Raw genomic sequence first — 19024 nt, forward strand, 5'->3', positions numbered from 1 at the left:
GTAGAGACAATGGTACTGAGTCATAGTACAATAATCATTAGATGCAGACAAAATTACATCACAATAACCAGGTGTAATGAGTATGGGTTGCTCATGCGTAAGTTGCCGCCTCTCCTGGCTATGTTGCCTGGTTAAACCTTTCTGTCTGGACAGCCCTTCACTTCGTGGCTGCCTCAGTCGCTAGCAGAATCCGTCAGTGGGCATTTCTTAAACCTTTTCCAACATAAAAGTTGTTTGACGCCAAGTCTCCTCCTACTCTCCCTACGCGGAAGTCTTCTGCGCAGGGAGGGTGTGGGTAGCGGAGGACCCGTGCTCTCCCCGCTGGTGTCCGGTGAAGAGTCCTGGAGCCCTCTCGCCAATTCCCCCATCTGCCCCCCTTTATCCCTCGTATTGCGCTGATTTGCTTCCCCATCTGCTGAGCTGCTTCTCTCCCTGCTGGGCCCTTCTCCAGCATCATTTGAGAGCCTTCCCTCCGCCTCTAGCTCCGATGTCAGTTCCCTGACACCAGGCTTTACCATAGCTCGGACAGACATATAGTTCCTTCTAATCTCCTATATTTCCACAGGATTAGAATTCTGGATTATTGGGCATTAAATAAAAAAAATTTAAGCCGCAAAAGGGTTTTCCCTGTGCACATGCTCATAATGCTGAAATTTACTGACCAGAGGAAGACAATGGTACATAAGGGGTGTAGCTATAGCCGCAGAACAGTTCTCAATTTCGTCACAATCCACCATGTTGGGTTTACTCTCCAATAGCAGGAACATGCAACCAAAGTTGAAGACAATCAGCTACAAATTCACTCTTAAACAGTGGATCAAACAGCAACTATACCACAATAAACAGTAAGAGCAGAAAGGCCCATAGCTGTATTGATGTTATAGTCGATGGCTACCACTCTCTGTAGTGGTAGAACAATGTTGGTGTCAACTGATGGCAGTGGAGACTACAGGCTTGAATTGCTGTTTGTTCCGATTCAGCTTTAAAGAGCGGGTTTGTGTAGGGAAAATACTGGGGCAGAAAAAGTACTCAGACATGGCAAAAGGAAAGTGTGAATGAGCCCTCCATAAAGTGCCAGACAAGGGCACTTTACACAAAGGGACTCAAGCAAGATAAAGCAGGGGATCTGATCAGTAACATCCCCAGACATGAAGGGCTTGTATGACCATGTAAAATGTAGATAGATGGCAGGCAACATCCTAACACATGCTTGCAAGGACCACACCGCACCAAATGAGATGGCAGGCTTTTGAAAGAAAAGGGCTTTGCTGGTCCCCGCTTGGCCCTGGTTTTAACTTTATGAGATGCAGTGTAAGCCAACCCCCAAAATAGGCTTTTCAGCAACTTTGCAAGGCTTCCTCAGAACTACTCCTTGAACAGCATGCCTTACCTACAGTATGAGTTAGCACTGGAAGGACAAAGGGAACTCTGGCAAGTTGCCATGAAAAGCGGAGAGGGTAGGGGGCGAGCAACTAGATCTACAGAAGAACAGCTGCTTTCCAGCTCGAGTGGCTTTTAGAGATCAAAGGGCTGTAGCATTGCTAAGGACCTTGGTCCTTTTGTTCATCTCGGCACCAGGGGAGGCTGGCTGGCTTTTGACGGCAGCGTTGCACTTTAAACCTCTGCTTCTGCACATAAGAGGTTTAGAAGAAGATATTACTGCCAATGATGATGGCATTCTGCTGCTAAGGAAACAGCTAATCTTTATTACACAGAAAGAAAGAGAGATTAAATAGCATTTTTTCAAAAGTTATAAATCTCTGCACTTTATTTGAAGCAGAGCTGATGGCCATAAAGGAGAAGCTTCTTCCTGCATAATTATATCCTGCCAAGATCATTGTCCAGTAATGTCTCTTGAACTTTCCTTTGATGTATTGAGAAATGGGGATCTTAGAAGCAGTTTGGCAGGTGTTCCTTTTACTGTAGCACTCAGGGCAATGTTTAAGATATTACGCAGTATTGTGAACATTTATATTCCGCTTTTCCTCCCTAAGGAGATCAGAGCAGAGCACGCCTAAAGGAGTAACACAATAACAACAAGCAACAGAGACAATGGAGATTATGGCAGTCCAAAAAACTTGTTGTTGTTGTTGTTTAGTCGTTTGGTCGTGTCCAACTCTTCGTGACCCCATGGACCAGAGCACGCCAGGCACTCCTGTCTTCCACTGCCTCCCACAGTTTGGTCAAACTCATGCTGGTATCTTCGAGAACACTGTCCAACCATCTCGTCCTCTGTTGTCCCCTTCTCTTTCCCAACATCAGGGTCTTTTCCAGGGAGTCTTATCGTCTCATGAGGTGGCCAAAGTATTGGAGCCTCAGCTTCACGATCTGTCCTTCCAGAGGATGGTAGTTAAAGCTTTTCTTTTTAACCTTCCTAGTCCAAAAAACTAGGAAGGTTCAAAGAAAAGCTTTAACTACCATCCCAAATGCAAGCAGGGGAGAAGCCACACAGATCCCCAGATGCTGGGAATCACAAGTGAGGAGAGTGCTAAGGTGCTTCTGTCCTGCTTGCAGCCTTCCCACGGAGATTTGTGGGACACAGTGAGAATAAGATGCTGGACAAGATAGGCTGTTGGCCTGATCTAGCAGGGCTCTTATTACATTCTTACGCTCTTTCATCCCGTGGGGGGGAACTTTCAGAGGCAAGGGGACCACAGAAAAGGACCTCCTCTGCATTGTTGCCTAATGGGTACCTGATGGGACAGTTAGAAGCAGGGCTTTTTTCCAGCTAGAACTCGCAGGAACTCAGGTCCAGGACCTCTCAGTTTGGGCGCCATTGCCATTATTAGAGAAAAATGGAGGCATTCATTGCGAGCTCCGGCACCTCTTTTTCTAGAAAAATAGCACTGGTTAGAAGGACCCTTGTGGAAGATCTCAATTCTCAGGTAGGTTATATGGAGGAAGGTAGGTCTTTGGGTAACCTAGTCCTAAGCCATTTAGGGCTTCATGGGACAAGATCTGGTGGTAACCTGTAAGAACATAAGAAGAGCCTGTAGAATCAGGCCAGCAGTCCAACATACTGTTCATAGCATCATAGAATTGTAGAGTTGGAAGGTACCCTGAGGGTCACGTAGTCGAACCCCCTGCAATGCAGGAATCTCAACCAGAAGAAGAAGAAGAGGAGGAGGAGGAGGAGGAGTTTGGATTTGATATCCTGCTTTATCACTCCCCTTCAGGAGTCTCAAAGCAGCTAACATTCTCCTTTCCCTTCCTCCCCCACAACAAACACTCTGTGAGGTGAGTGAGGCTGAGAGACTTCAGAGAAGTGTGGCTAGTCCAAGGTCACCCAGCAGCTGCATGTAAAGGAGTGGGGACGCGAACCTAGTTCACCAGATTATGAGTCCACTGCTCTTAACCACTACACTACACTGACTAGCTCATACGTGACAAGTGACCATTCACCCTCTCCTTAAAATCCTACAAAGAAGGAGAGTCCACCACCTTCCAAAGGAGTCCATTCCACCATCAAACAGCTCTTAGCATCAGAAAGTTCTTCCTGAAGTTTAGTCAGAATTTCTTTGCTCGTAACTTGAATTCATCAGCTTGGGTCTTAGCCTCTAGAGCAGGAAAAACCCAGCTTACTCCATCCTCCGTGTGACAGCCCTTTAGATATTTGAAGATGGCTATCATATCTCCTCTCAATCTCCTCTTTTACAAGCTAAACATACCCATCTCCCTTACCTGTTTCTCATAGGGCTTGGTTTCCAGACCCTTGATCATATTGGTCGCCCTCCTCTGCACATGTTCCAGCTTGTCAATATCCTTCTTAAGCTATCATGCTCAGAAGTGGACACAGTATTCCAGATGTGGTCGGACCAAGGCAGAATATGACTTCCCTTGATTGGGACACTATAATTCTGTTGATGCAGCCTAAAATAGCATTAGCTATTTTTGCTACTTAATCACATTATGGAAAAGCTATTGCCATTGTACATTTAAGGCTGCATTTTCGAAGCATCCTTAACATAATATGTGACCTAGTGAGACATCATCTTTCAATCACTTGCCATGTTTAATTTAATAAATAAGCCCTTTTCTCTCTTTTTTCCAGACATGAGGTTATAGAATCATAGAGTTGGAATAGACCACAAGGGCCATCGAGTCCAACCCCCTGCCAAGCAGGAAACGCCATCAGAGCACTCCTGACATATGGTTGTCAAGCCTCTGCTTAAAGACCTCCAAGGAAGGAGACTCCACCACACTCTTTGGCAGCAAATTCTACTGTCGAACAGCTCTTACTGTCAGGAAGTTCTTCCTAATGTTTAGGTGGAATCTTCTTTCTTGTAGTTTGGATCCATTGCTCCGTGTCCGCTTCTCTGGAGCAGCAGAAAACAACCTTTCTCCCTCCTCTATATGACATCCTTTTATATACGGTATTTGAACATGGCTATCATATCACCCCTTAACCTCCTCTTCTCCAGGCTAAATATGCCCAGCTCCCTTAGCCGTTCCTCATAAGGCATCGTTTCCAGACCTTTGACCATTTTGGTTGCCCTCCTCTGGACACGTTCCAGTTTGTCAGTGTCCTTCTTGAACTGTGGTGCCCAGAACTGGACACAGTACTCCAGGTGAGGTCTGATATACAGTGGTACCTCGCAAGACGAATGCCTTGCAAGACGAAAAACGCGCAAGATGAAAGAGTTTTCCGTTTTTTGAGTCATTCCGCAAGACGAATTTCCCTATGGGCTTGCTTCGCAAGACGAAACGTCTTGCGAGTTTGTTTCCTTTTTCTTAAAGCCATTAATAGCCGCTAAGCCATTAATAGCCGCTAAGCCGCTTATAGCCGCTAAGCCGCTAATAGCCGTGCTTCGCAAGACGAAAAAACCGCAAGACGAAGAGACTCGCGGAACGGATTAATTTCGTCTTGCGAGGCACCACTGTAATGGAATGCAATCTGCAGCCTTTAATGTGCAGTGGCAATACCTTCTCCATAATATGACTGTCAATTCTACATCTGGGAGCAAAGTAAAGCTGGGGTCCATAGTCCATAGTCAAGTGAGCCCACCTGCAGCCTTATGCTTACCAAATTACTGGAAATTCTGTGTGAAATTCTGCCACCTTGTGGAATCTCTTTTCACAGCCGTAAACACTGAAACAGGTCCTGGATCCTTTCCTAATCATTGTTTCAATGTTGATCAAATAGAAAGGTGTTGTTTTAAACACATGTACATAACTCCAAGCATATATGAAGCTCACCTGTAGATTTTAGAAGAATTCTAAACAGTGAAATCCATCTGTGAAATGATACAGCATGGATTTGTTATGGTTCCTTTTGTTTCATTTTAAACCACACAAGCCTATAGAGAGAGGATATAAAACATTCCCAGCTATAGTGGTACCTCGGGTTACAGATGCTTCAGGATACAGACGCTTCAGGTTACAGACTCCACTAACCCAGAAATAGTACCTTGGGTTAAGAACTTTGCTTCAGGATGAGAACAGAAATCGCATGGCAGCAGCGCAGTGGCAGCGGAAGGCCCTATTAGCTAAAGTGGTACCTCAGGTTAAGAACAGTTTCAGGATAAGAATGCACCTCCAGAACGAATTAAGTTCTTAACCCAAGGTACCACTGTACCAGGTACCTAAACACATATTCGCTCTGTTCATGTATTGGCACCTAAGTAGAGAATGTCAACTGAGTAGCAGTTCTGAGACCAGTCCCTTCCTCCAGGGTTTCAGCACTGTTACATGTCCATGAAATACAACAGGATTTGATCACCAAATACTCTCAAATCCCTAAAGCAAATTGAGAGGACTAATGGTAGTCCCAGGCCAAATCACAACTGAACATTTTATGCTTCTTGTAAAAGCATAAGTACTAAAGTCCGCACATTTCTTTCCAGCAAGATTTATGTTCCCGAAGTGCCTTAGAAAGCAGCTTTTCATATATCAAAAGTTTGCCAGTGGTTCAGAGAACCAATAACACTGCAGTTGCTTTAAAATAATAAAAAATAAAAAAATTGGACAAGAGTTGAAAAATTTAAACTTCTGTGAAGTTTGAAGTCACTTCTGGGGGAAAACCAATTTCTGCATTGTTATCAAAGGCTACCTTAAAGCAGAGTTGGAGATTGGGAACTTGCTAAAATCCAAACTGTAGGACCCACTCTTGCGTGGAATGGTTTTAAGAACTGGAATGAAGGGGAGTTGAGTTGAGAGAAAAACACTGGAGTGTGAATATAAAGCCCTTCCCAAGTGAAAGATGCCTAGTCACAAGAGGAAGCAAAATGATGTGGAATATGCCACAAACCATGGTATGTTTGATATTTCATATATATCTCTCCAGCATGTCTCATGCATTGATTGCTGATAGATCAATGGGTGATTTAAAGTTGATGGGGAAGCAGTAGCAGCTAGCAGGGCAGGCCAGCCAGGCATTGCAGCATTGCTCACCTGGTTTCTCAACACTGTGGTACTGCCAGTGATTGAGAGGGAGGGGGAGGCAACGCATTCGGGGGCTCAGTGCATTGCAGGCAGCAGTGGAGCGCATTCCCACAATGCCTGGGGTGGGCACACGGGGCACGCCCCCAAAGGGGGCGGTGTGCATAGGGCGCCCTCTACAGGTCACAGTTCAGGGTTAGGGAGCTGCTGCAGCCAGGCAGGAGGTGCCTCACAGCCAAGGAGGACAGCATTGCCTCCGGCTCTCCTGCTCTCCGCTGCCAGAGCAGAAGTGACTTGGTGGTAGAGCTGCTGCAGTGGCCATGGGCAGCAGCACTGCCACCCACTCAGCTGCTCTCCTTCCCTGGGCCAGGCCTGACCTGGCCCCCGCAGAGCTGCGCCAGCCACAAGCACCACTGCCAAAGCACAGCTCCTTCTGGTGCAGTCAGGCTCCAGTGAAAGAGCCTGCTGGGGGGGTGGCTGTTTGCGCCCCCTCTCAAAATTGTGCCCAGGACCACGGCACCCACAGCACCCCTCTGCTTGCTGCCCATTCCAAATTGCCCAGCTGAAGCCTTCTTAGAGGGGTAGCTGGTTACAGACCTGACTGCTATGCTTTGCTCCTGTCGTTTGCAATCTGCAGCTGGTTCCCCACCACACACACTGTGATGGCCTGGGATTCAGACCTGAGGGATCCCAGCCTGAACAGGATTCCCCGCCTCCAGAACCAGCTGAGCCGGGGCTAGGACATGAGCCTGAAGGGTCAACGCCTGTGCTGGATCCTCAGGTGCAGGCATCAGCTGAGTCTGCTCTGGCTCCTGAGGTGATGGAAGACCCATTGCCTGCAGGTGCTCCACTCTCAGCCCCAACAGGGGAAGCTGAGGTTGCCTCTGGGTCCAGTAACCCTCCAGCCTCTCCTGAGCTGCAGAGGCTCAGGGCAGAGAGGCGGAGGGAACTAAGTTCCCGCAGGAGGAGTGCTCGCCTCCAGGCCAGGAGAGACAAGTCACCAGAGGATCAGGGCTGCCCTAATGCCTTGGGGCAGATAAAAGCCGGCCAGCCCCAGTCCCAAGTTGCGGGAGTAACACTGTTGGTTGCTAGTTCCTGCCTGAGCTCCTGACCCGCCCTGACTCCCTGCTTGCAAGCCTGTTCCTGACTTCACCCGACTCCCTGCCCTGCACCCAGCTTCAGCTACTACAGACTGCTCCTCATTGCACCTTTGACCACGGACCGGACTTGGACCTTGCCTCTTGGGTAACCCACGGGACCAACACACACACACATGCAGCAGCGTAGCTCAGGCACATGGAGCATCACATGTGCCCTCCGCCCAGGGGTGGGGCAAGCCACCCATTGGGCGGGGCAAGCTGGGGCAGGACGCGCTGCATCGAGCCTCGCCACTACCCCCCCCCCAGCTGTAGGGAGAGGCAGCAGGCGAATGCAAGCCCCACGCTGCCGTTTTGGGCAGTGTGGGGTCTGCAGGTGCCCAAGCCACTGTGTCACATAGCTCATAGCCATTTTGTCACCCCCTTCAGGGATGACACCTGGGACGCACCACACACACCCTTCCTACACCACTGAATGCAGGTACAGCAGTGGGAGCATCAGATTGCCTCCACCACTGTGCCTGCTCTGCACCAAACCAATGCTGCTGCCTTGCCCCATGTCCCCTCAGTAACTGACTGCAATGCACAGCATTACGAAGCCAGCTGAGCAATGCTCCCCTGATTGTGCCACCCCACCAACCGCTACTGCTGGCAAGGGTTCCTGCCTCCCAAATTGCTTAATAATAGCAACAAGCAACAATGTCCCCCACACACCCAAACTTTAAAAAGGTTATAATTCTAATCTGTAGTAACTCGTGTGAATTTTTGCTTGCATGTGTGAGACAGCCCAGTGCATGGCTCATAGAGTGGAATAGATAATTAGGTCTTACCACCATTTTTCATGTAGCTTCCATTTTGTTCTTGACTCTGGTTTGTGGACTAAGATAACTAAAAATAGATAACTAAGACTAGGGTCCAACTACAAGTTGCATTAAATGTGTGATCACATCTTACATATCTGAGGGGTTTTGAGACACAGGAGCACAAACAGTATTGAGGCCTTGGCACGGGGAAAAGGGGGGGTAGCCCATTTGCCCAATCCCCATGAAAGCCCCTGCTCCATATTAGCCTGGGTTGGAAGCTGTAATTGACCATGATCCTGAACCTATCTTTCATTTTAAGTTATTGTCTCTTTTGTCATTGATGTCCTTTGCAGGTGCAGAGGAAGACAAATGAAAGCAGAAGTTAGTGGTAATTGTACTGTATGCTTGAGAACAGTAAAGGAAAGCTGTAAGAAGATGGATTTTAAAAATGTGGCCGCTAGAGACAGCAAGATGGTGGAATGGAAGCATGAGTTATCAGACTAATTATCCTGTATTTTCTGTGAGGATTGGATCTAGTCACAGTGTTGAGTAAATTGTTAAAGTTAATAACTTTAAAATAGTGTTCAGATGGGAGCAATAAATAAGAGTTTTGCCTGTGATAGGAATAGCTGAAGAAACTGGGCATATATTAAACTGCTTAAAGAAGACAAAGTCGTGACATGATAGGAACTTTCAGGTTCCTTGACGACTGCCATGGGAAGTACAAGAAACACCAGTTGTAGTTGCAAGCAGCAGGGAACCCCCACCCCCATGCACTCAGGGCTTGTGGAATGGCTTAGGGTGGGAGTGTTCTTGGACTTCAATTCCCATCATCCCTGACTATTAGCTAGCTGGGGCTGATGGGAGCTGGAGTCCAAGAACATCAGGAACCCACTGGTTCTCCATCTCTGGCATGTGGGAAGCAATATGGAGTGCACCTCTTGGCACCCTTCCTAGCAGACAACACAAGCCAAAAGACTATCACAGGTATTCCCCTTCTGATAAAGTATTACAGTGTGGGTACCACTAACATCTCAGTCTCCCAAGGGACAACAATGGTTGAAAATATGGAACTGTAATAATCATCCACACAACTTCTCTGGAGCTGCATTCATGAACAGGTCCCAACAGGAATCTAGCAGGAAATTTACGGATATGTCCAGGTTTAAAATGGTTACAAGCAGCAGTTTGTGGTTTCCTTCTCTGAGGGGCGCACACTACAGTTTTACTTTGCATATCAGGGAAAAGTAACACTGAGTAGAACATCTGGGCAATGGAAGAAGATGCCCAGGGGCATTGATTAGTTCCTTTCCTTGGTGGTTTCCAAAGCTAAATAAGCATCCTTCTGCAAAGGTTTACATCTAGGAAATCCTGCAATTACATCCTCAGTTATTTTGCAAATTCCCGTGTGAGGGCTATGTAGCAAGTTTAGAATTCCCGGAACTCCAAAGGTAGACAGAAGTTGGTAAGGCAAAATTGAGGCTCAAAAGCAATGGGGGGAAGCAGAACATGATGGTGGAGCAGTGTATTGGAAATTTTGACTCAGGGGAATGATGTTTCAAAGTAGGAGTTCACTGAATTTAGAAATGAAAATGCAACTTGGTTGCTGAAAATAATGAATGTTTAAGTTTGAGGTTTGGAAAGGGGAGGGTTAATGCGCCCAGAAGGGCTGCTTAAATCAGCTTAATAGTCAGTGACTAAGTATGCCAGCCACTTCTATTCTTAAGGAAATTACAGGTAAATGGCCCAGAAAGCAGCCCAGACAAAAGAAGGGAGAGCTAGCAATGAAACCTGGAAGGATTTGCAGGTGTGGGAACTGCTCTCTGAGAATCTGACCTAGGGAAGTAGATGTGGCTAATTCGTTGAAGTGCTAAGCTGTGCCTCCAACCTATGCTCAACCTGCATCTTTATAAAGAAACTCAAATATTACAGATACACCTTAAGACTCCAGTCATCTCTCTTTCCAGGGGGAACCAAACCCAGGTAAGCGCTGCACCTGGACTTGCACATCATTCAGAAAATTGGGGCACACGTCACCATGATGATGAGAGCAGCACATCGTGGAAGGAGAGGTATTGCAATGTCCAGAATGTTCTTCATTTCAGTGATCTGTTACTATCTCTGCAATAAAAAAGAGTATACTTGGACAAAACCAGTTGCTGGTGTGGTTGAGCCTTTCACCGGTGGGGCCAGGTAATCTTAGAGCCTGGACTTAATGGCCTTTAGGGACTGCTCCTTTAGACAGATGTGCCCGTTGCTTGAGTTGTGAAGAACACAATTAACATGACTTTGCCCACTTCCTTGTTTACAAACGCTTATAAATTCCTAATACAGTGGTACCTCGGGTTAAGTACTTAATTTGTTCCAGAGGTCCGTTCTTAACCTGAAACTGTTCTTAACCTGAAGCACCACTTTAGCTAATGGGGCCTCCTGCTGCTGCCGCACCGCTGGAGCATGATTTCTGTTCTCATCCTGAAGCAAAGTTCTTAACCCGAGGTAATATTTCTGGGTTAGCGGAGTTTGTAACCTGAAGCATATGTAACCTGAGGTACCACTGTACGTTCCAGCAACAAATATCACATTCACACCATAAGCTTAAAGCACATTTATGCCACTTTTAACAATCATGGCTTCCCTCAAAGCATCCTGGGAACCAGCAGCAGCATGGTGTGAGAGGCTTGGTGTGATGTGGCATGTGTAAGTGGAGCCAGTCTGTCATTCCCACTGCCAGGCTCCCCACTTCACACCCCTTCCTGCTGTCTCTCAGTAAGAAGCAGCAGCTTGCTATGTTGGGAAGCCAGGAGAGCGATACTTTCCCAGCTGCACAGCCTCTAGATCAGCCTTTCTCAACCTGTGGGTCCCCAGATGTTGTTGGACTACAATTCCCATCACCCCTAGCTAGCAAGGCCAGAGCTCAGGGATGATGGGAGTTGTAGTCCAACAACATCTGGGGACCCACAGGTTGAGAAAGGCTGCTCTAGATGCTACTGCTGAAAACTATAGTAAATACCCACAGAGCTACATTTCCCAGCACCCTTCACAAACTACAGTTCCCAGGATTCTTAAGGGGAAGCCATGTGCTGTAAGTGCATGGTGTAGATGGGACCACACCTCATACAGGTAGACCACAACTCACAGCCTGGGGTGCATCATGGGCAGGTGGGGAGCTGCCCCCCTAGATCAAGTTAAACAATAGAAATACTTAGCTAACTGACCAATCACGTCGGTTCTGCCCCCCCCAACAAAAGGCCTCCCCTCCGCCCCGTAAAATCCTGGCTACGCACTTGGGGTGCTTGGAGTGGGGCTATATCTCTGGCCCCACTCCATGAACACAAGAAGGATCAGAACTCTGATAATGGGGAAGTATCACTCTGCTTGGAAATGCAGAATAACAATGGTGTGAATTTTGCATTATGTGTCAGTCATTGTTAATAAAAATAATAATAGTTATACATTAGCCCATGGCTACTTTCAAATATGTCACTAGCACAAATGAATTCATCGATGTAAATGTGCATATTCAAAGACAAGCCTGGAAGCTCAAGAATTAAAATTCTTATTTTTCAGATTTGAGAAAAGAGAAAAATATGAGAATTGCTCTGAGTTTTTTATGCAAAGTAAAAGATAAAATACTTTTAAACACAGTAGGATTTTATGCCTATGGGTGTTTGTAATAATTGTTTACTCTGGACTAATGCTGGATTGAGGAATCCAAATTGCATATCTAACTTTCTGAATTGTACCATATCTCCAGCCTGCACTGTCAAACTGGATGGATTTCTCTCTTTCAACCGAAATAAAGTATGGAGACAGAGATCCAACAAAATGGGTATTTCATCGACCACCTTTGTCCACATTTAAAATGTGAGGCTTATTATCTTTTCTTTCTTTCTTTCTTTCTTTCTTTCTTTCTTGATTAGATTTGTACAGTTGTACAGCTTTAGCTCAAACATTAGGCATAGAGAAAAATTAAGCAGGCTGGGCAGAAAGTATTCATAATTCTCATTAGAAGTAAATGGATACAGGCATTTATTTATTTACTCTCTTATTTATTTATTCCCTCATTTTATTTATTTAGAAGATTGATAAATCACCTACCGAAAGGTGTTTAGTTACAATTGTAACTAAAGCACAGCTGAAATACACAACACAATTAAAAAACAAACTATACATAAAATCATCATTAAAACACAAAACCAGTAAATGTTTAAAGCAAATATAGGTAACTAAATTATATGTCAGAGGTAGGGGGGCTTTTTAGTTCATAAGCAGAGTTCTCTGGGCGACTTACAACAAAAATATCAAAATAACATTCATTTTCTTTCTGATGAGAAGATCCCGACGCCTTTCAGTCTAGAGCTCTTTGTTACAGCTGAGATAAGGCCTATTTGGCAGTGTGTGCAAGCACTTTGCACATGTTCAGAGGCATTCCATTTGCTCATATTTCACAGATTCTCAGCTTGGGCCCTGGTGATGAGGCAGATTCAGGGCCAAATCCCAGAGAGCAGTGGCTCAAATTAAACCCGGGGTTCTCCTGAAACAGCAAAATGAATGTGAATATGGGGGGGGGGGTTGCCCATGATCCTTGGGCAGCTGTGGGACTCCAGCATGCAATGCAGCTCAGCACTAATGCCAGTCCTGGACTCCCATGTCTTGTTTTTTAAATCTCACCCATCAGTTCAAGCAGCACCAGGTGGCTATATCCAACCACCATTTTAATTACCCATGAAGATTATGTAATGTTCCAGTATGCGACTGTAGCTGCCAGGATTTTATTAGCGCAAAATTGGAAAACCCCAAATATCCCGACTATCAAAGATTGGCAAATTAAGTTATTCGAATATATGGACTTAGCAAAAATGACACAGAACATTAGACAGCAAAAAGGTAGAAAGTTTATTGATGAATGGTCTAAATTTATAACATATATAGAAATAAATTCTAGAGACATAAAAATCATAGTAGGTGTAACATAACTCTTGCGATATGATGATGCTGTATAATAAAAAACTGCAGATTGGATTTAACATTTACATAACCCAAGACCGAGATGGAGGGAAGTCAATTGATATTTGTTGTAATGTTTGTTTACTGGTAAGAAAAGGTGTGCGTGATTTGGTGGATGTTTCTCTATGTTTGTTTTTGTTCTGTTATATGTTTGTGTTTGTTATTGTTGATTTTTTGTTGTTGATGTTCGGTATTAGAAAATGAATAAAAAGAATTAAAAAATAATAATTACCCATGATGCCCCATTGAAATGATGCTAGACTCATCTGCCCAGTCCTGTCCTGAGGCCTGCCTCTGCCACCACCAGGTACACCTGGCAGGCCTCTCCACAAAGAAAGCAGCATTCCAAGGAGCGCTTTCTGCAGGGCCCATTCAAACGTTTCCAAGCACAATTCAAAGTGTTGGTGCTGACCTTTAAAGCCCTAAACGGCCTCGGTCCAGTATACCTGAAGGAGCGTCTCCACCCCCATTGTTCTACCCGGACACTGAGATCCAGCACCGAGGGCCTTCTGGCGGCTCCCTCACTGCGAGAAGTCAAGTTACAGGGAACCAGGCAGAGGCCTTCTCGGTAGTGGCGCCCACCCTGTGGAATGCCCTCCCACCAGATGTCAAAGAGAACAACAACTACCAGACTTTTAGAAGACATCTGAAGGCAGCCCTGTTTAGGGAAGCTTTTAATGTTTGATGCATTACAGTATTTTAATATTTTGTTGGAAGCTTCCCAGAGTGGCTGTGGCAGCCCAGCCAGATGGGTGGGGGATAAATAATAAAATTATTGTTGTTGTTGTTGTTATTATTATTATTATTATTATTATTATTATTATTAACCTGGTGTTAGCCTGGATGCCTGTAATACTGGAACACTGAAAGGAGCATAGAATGGATACAAATGCATTGTCAGCTGAACTGTGACAGTTCTGCTGTGCTTTGCCAATTTATCTTTGTAACAAGCTTTCTGAAAATTCTCACACAGTCATCTCCTCACTAACTTTTACTTCTCACAATGAAAGTTCCCTATGATATTCTTGCGGAGAAGCTGGTAAAATGTGGACTGGCTAAAATAACTGTGGATTCGTAGCTGGTTGACTGACCAAACAAACCCCCAAAATGCTCACTAACAGTTCCTATTCATCCTGTGAAAAAGTGACACGTAGAGCGCCATCTTTATTTGCAGATGGCACCAAACTAGGACGACCTTAACAGATTGGAGAACCAAGCCAAAACTAACAAAATTAATTTCAATAGGGACAAATTCTACACTTGTGCAGGGCATTTTGTTAAATAACCATGGTTTCTCCCAGAGAATCCTAGGAACTGTGGTTTGTGAAGGGTGCTGAGAGTTGTTAGGAGACCCCATATTTCCCTCACAGAGCTACAGTTTTCAAAGTGGTTTCCCTCTTCCCAGGGAACTCTGAGAATCATAGCTCTGTGAAGAGAACAGGGGTCTCCTTACAACTGTATAGTGAAGATGGCTACCTTGAGGGAAGAATTGACTACATGGCAGCAAAATGGCTAATATAATGAGCAGAGAGAGAGAGGCTTTTTGGAATCTGGTTTCTCCAGACCACCGCAGTTGTGAGAATAGATTTTTATGATCTGGCTGAGTTGATTATGTCCCTGCATTATGTCATTGCACCAGCTCCTCTGCCAAGAAAGCTCCTGCAGCTGGAGAGATAGGGGCAAGATTTGCCGTTGGCACATCCATTATTTATCTCGTTCCACAGGAGCTTTGTTCTCAAGTTCTCTGAAATGTCATTGGGACACTTTGTCATGGCTCTCTTCTCTGGCGTGTTTGCAAATCCCTCCTAGCTTGGTGCTGTCTGCAACTTCAAGTGATGTACAATTTAATTATTCCCTTGCAACATTTATGAAGCTATTAAAGCAGGCAGGAGCCAATTAAGGAAGGGAAATACGGTTTAGGAGAATATAGACTGATGCTGTTTCAATGTCATGCTTTGATATTCTCCCTTGGAGGACTGCTGGGAAAATGTGCTATTTGAAAATAACTACAAAAAGACTAGTCGTTTTCACTGCTTCCTGTGGTAATTCTCCAAGAAGGCCTGATTTATGCGGTCCCTGCCCCTAACAGTTAATGTATGTTTATGCTTAATTAGCCCCTGATCAAACTTTTCGACTTTCTTTTCCAAATCACATTAAAAGGTAATTGAAAATACTCCTCAGGTTTCACCTTCCTGCTGGTTCCCTCTCCATCTTCCAATGTGGCTATTTGGAGGGGTATTTTTTGTTGATGTTGTTTTAAACATCTCTTTCCTCCTCAAAACTTTTATTGCTGCTAATTAGGGCCACCTCCATATTAGGAGAAGGTTTTTCAGTCGCTTCAGGCACATGGCATTAGTATTGCCAACATGAGCTTTGTTTCTGTGCCTTTAACATTTCATTGCCATTTGGCTTTAATTTCTCCCCTCTTCTCTGTACCATTGCATTCATGTATAAATATACCTGCTGCCAACTGAGAATAACTCCATGTCCTCTGTCCTCTCCTAAATTTCTGTCCTGTCATGGTGCTGTTGAAGGCATAGAAACAGGATAGTATATATATATATAGAGAGAGAGAGAGAGAGAGAGAGTGAGTGTTAAGGGGTATCACAAGTGGGAAGATATGTTGAACTTAGGCCCCGCTTGTGGGCTTCCAGTAGGCATCTGGATTAAACCACAGAGCCTAGGACTTGCCGATCAGAAGGTTGGCGGTTCGAATCCCCACGGCGGGGTGAGCTCCCGTTGCTCGGTCCCTGCTCCTGCCAACCTAGCAGTTTGAAAGCATGTCAAAATGCAAGTAGATAAATAGGTACCGCTCCAGCAGTGGTTCCCCACTAGTGGGATGCTCTCCCCAGGGAGGCTTGCCTGGCGCCATCATGATATATTTTTAGGTACAGTGGTATCTCGGGTTACATACGCTTCAGGTTATATACGCTTCAGGTTACAGACTCCGCTAACCCAGAAATATTACCTCGGGTTAAGAACTTTGCTTCAGGATCAGAACAGAAATCGTACTCCAGCAGCGCGGCGGCAGCGGGAGGCCCCATTAGCTAAAGTGGTGCTTCAGGTTAAGAACAGTTTCAGGTTAAGAACGGACTTCCAAAACGAATTAAGTACTTAACCTGAGGTACCACTGTACTAGCCAAAAACTTTCCTCTATAACCAGGCTTTTTGCCTTTAACTACCTGTGTTTTTTAAATGCATTCCCCTACCTGGTTTTAATTTATCTATGTGGGCAGAGGGGGTTGTTTGGTTGGTTGTAAGTTGCTTTGGGTTGCCTTGGGCAAGATAAAGCAACTACCCAATTTAATAAAAATAAAATACAGACCATTCCACACACAAACACATATGTCCATGGCTTGTGCTGGGAATTGTAAGCAATGCATAACCAGCTAGCTACTCCATCACTGTAATCTGGCCCTGGCTCATACAGAAAATTCAGAGCACAGCTTTTTGTTAGGAACCCTCCTTAAAAACACAGGAAAACTCTACACCCAGATACAAACAGCAACAAATGATTCAACCTGACAACTAGCAGGAAAGCTGCGTATACTGTATTCTCTTTGTCAGGTGCAATTCCCCTTCTTGCTCTGTAGATGGAGCACCTCCATCTCTAGCTGGTTGCTAGGCAGATTTCTGAGCAGAAGCATTGTGCTGGATAGCTGTTGCCGGGGTGCAATGCAAAGCTTGGCACCCTTTTTTGCTGTTGAAGCTGGCATCAGTTCTTTCAAAAGCTTCGGGAAATATTACAGCTTGGTGGGAATTCTGCTGGCTTCCTATAAAGCTCCTTGAAGCCTTCAGCGTAACGAAAGTGTACTAACGCAAGTTAAGTGCAGCAGAATGCAATAATCCTAAAACAGGGGAAAGACCTTTTGTGCAAGACCGCCAAATCGAGTCTAATTGTGCATCCTGAATTTGTCACTCGGAAACAGTGAACGTCTAGAAGCACTGTTTCTGCTTGAGTATTGGGTATACAAGCACTCTTACTCAACAGACTAAATCAAAATCAGCATGAAAAGTTGAGTGTCAGAGTCCCCCTCCACTCTGCTGCTTTGTGTTAGGTGCATTCTGCAACGTGCTCTTGACACATTAATAGTGGATTAGGGGTTCTTTGATTCTGCTTTAGTTTGTGCTTCGATGCTTCCCCAATGTTAACACATTATTGCTGTATTGGAGGGGGCGGTGATACAATGGAAGCAAGAAAAAAGAAACCAGAACATTTGTAGTATAAAAAGTTATGGGGTTTCAGCAGAAGTTGCAGAATATGCACTGAATGAAACCACCTTGAAACTTTTGCAGGTACAAGCAATATTGAAAGGTGGGTGCCATATGACTGACCCAACAGCATCTTGTGCTCAGACCATCATGAATCTGCCATAAAAAGGACACCAGAAAGTGCCCAAGATCTTTGGAACCTGACATATAATTCAGAAACACTTGCTATTGATAAAACCAGGCTATGTCATTTGATTATTACTTTTTCCCCCCCAGACATGTCCCAGACTTTATTTACTTCCAGTTATCACTACTTTTCTTCTTGTTGACATCTTCAGTTGAATCATGTTGATTGATGGAGAACGACATATAGAAAGGCAAAGAGGACCAAAACATACTGGAACAGAATATATTTCTTCTATTAAAAAGTGAAAGCAGCCAGAACAGCTTCCTGAGCTGCACTAAGTGTTTCTCTGAACAGGTGGACAGACTATAAAGCAAGCAATGCAGGTAATTAATTTGCAAAGGTTTTTATATTATTATTATTATCAAAGAGTTAGAACTAAGAATACAATTAAAACATCAAAAACTTCAGGGATTTGATTGCTTATCAGTCCCTTTGCCATTCTTCCCTCAAAAGAACTTTAGAGGTAAAGTGCATCTCCAGCCCAATCTTTTTGGCTTCTTCCACATGCATTAATTCCCCAAATAATATTAGAAGCACAGCTGCTTCCTTTGCTCCCAAGAAAAGCTGCCAGGTGTTGAAAAGAGAGTTGGCAAGCAGGCAGTGGTGTGACAATGCCAATTCCTAAAGAGGTTCCCTTATGGAAGGAAGAATGTGATGCTATTCACCTCATCTTGCTGAAAATACACTCTCCCTGGAAGAGAAAGAGAGATGCAGAACTGGGGGCTGGCCTTATAGCATTCCTCTCACTTTGGATGTTGCACAAACCTGTTGTTCCCATTTAAAAACAGGTCATCTGGACCATCAACCACAGTGTCTATTTCAAGAGATAATGACACAGCCAGCAAGCGGCAATCCTAGATATAGTATGAGCCCAGCAATTGTGATGATGTTTACTTCACCTAACCTTTCTGAAGAACAGCAGGTAGACATTTTGTGTGGAAGAGAACGCATAGCTGTGGTGCTGGCTCCCCCCTCTGGAGTTAAATATATTCGCACCTTTCTTCGATCAGGTTGATTGGGGAAAGAGTGGGAGAGACTGTTTAGTTCAGCCATTTTCAAAGTTGGCTAAGAAAGAAAGATTCATTAAAATGTATTTCTATCTCAGAATCCCCCAGCAGTGCACTTGAGCATTTGGAACACTTTCCTCCCCTATCACGTCTGTCAGAGAGAAACCTGCTGGAGGCAGAACAAAAACCTGCCGGGCTGAGAGCCAAGTCCCTTCTCTGTGACTGACATGCTTAGGACTCCTTCAAGGTGCCAAGGGAAAAGGCAATAGGAGTTTGATGAACCTGTAAAATTCCTATTGTGTGTGTGGTATTTCTTCTTTTCAAACACACACG

At 44.9% G+C, this 19024-nt stretch overlaps 1 protein-coding gene across 1 annotated transcript in view; it reads right to left on the bottom strand.

Annotated features, from left to right (window-relative positions):
- Positions 1-19024, bottom strand: part of IKBIP (IKBKB interacting protein) — a 433380-nt gene that overhangs the window by 351199 nt on the left and 63157 nt on the right. The window lies entirely within an intron of this gene.

The sequence above is a fragment of the Podarcis vaucheri genome, assembly GCF_965113315.1.
Source record: "Podarcis vaucheri genome assembly, chromosome: 10".
In the NCBI taxonomy this organism is placed as follows: Eukaryota; Metazoa; Chordata; class Lepidosauria; order Squamata; family Lacertidae; genus Podarcis; species Podarcis vaucheri.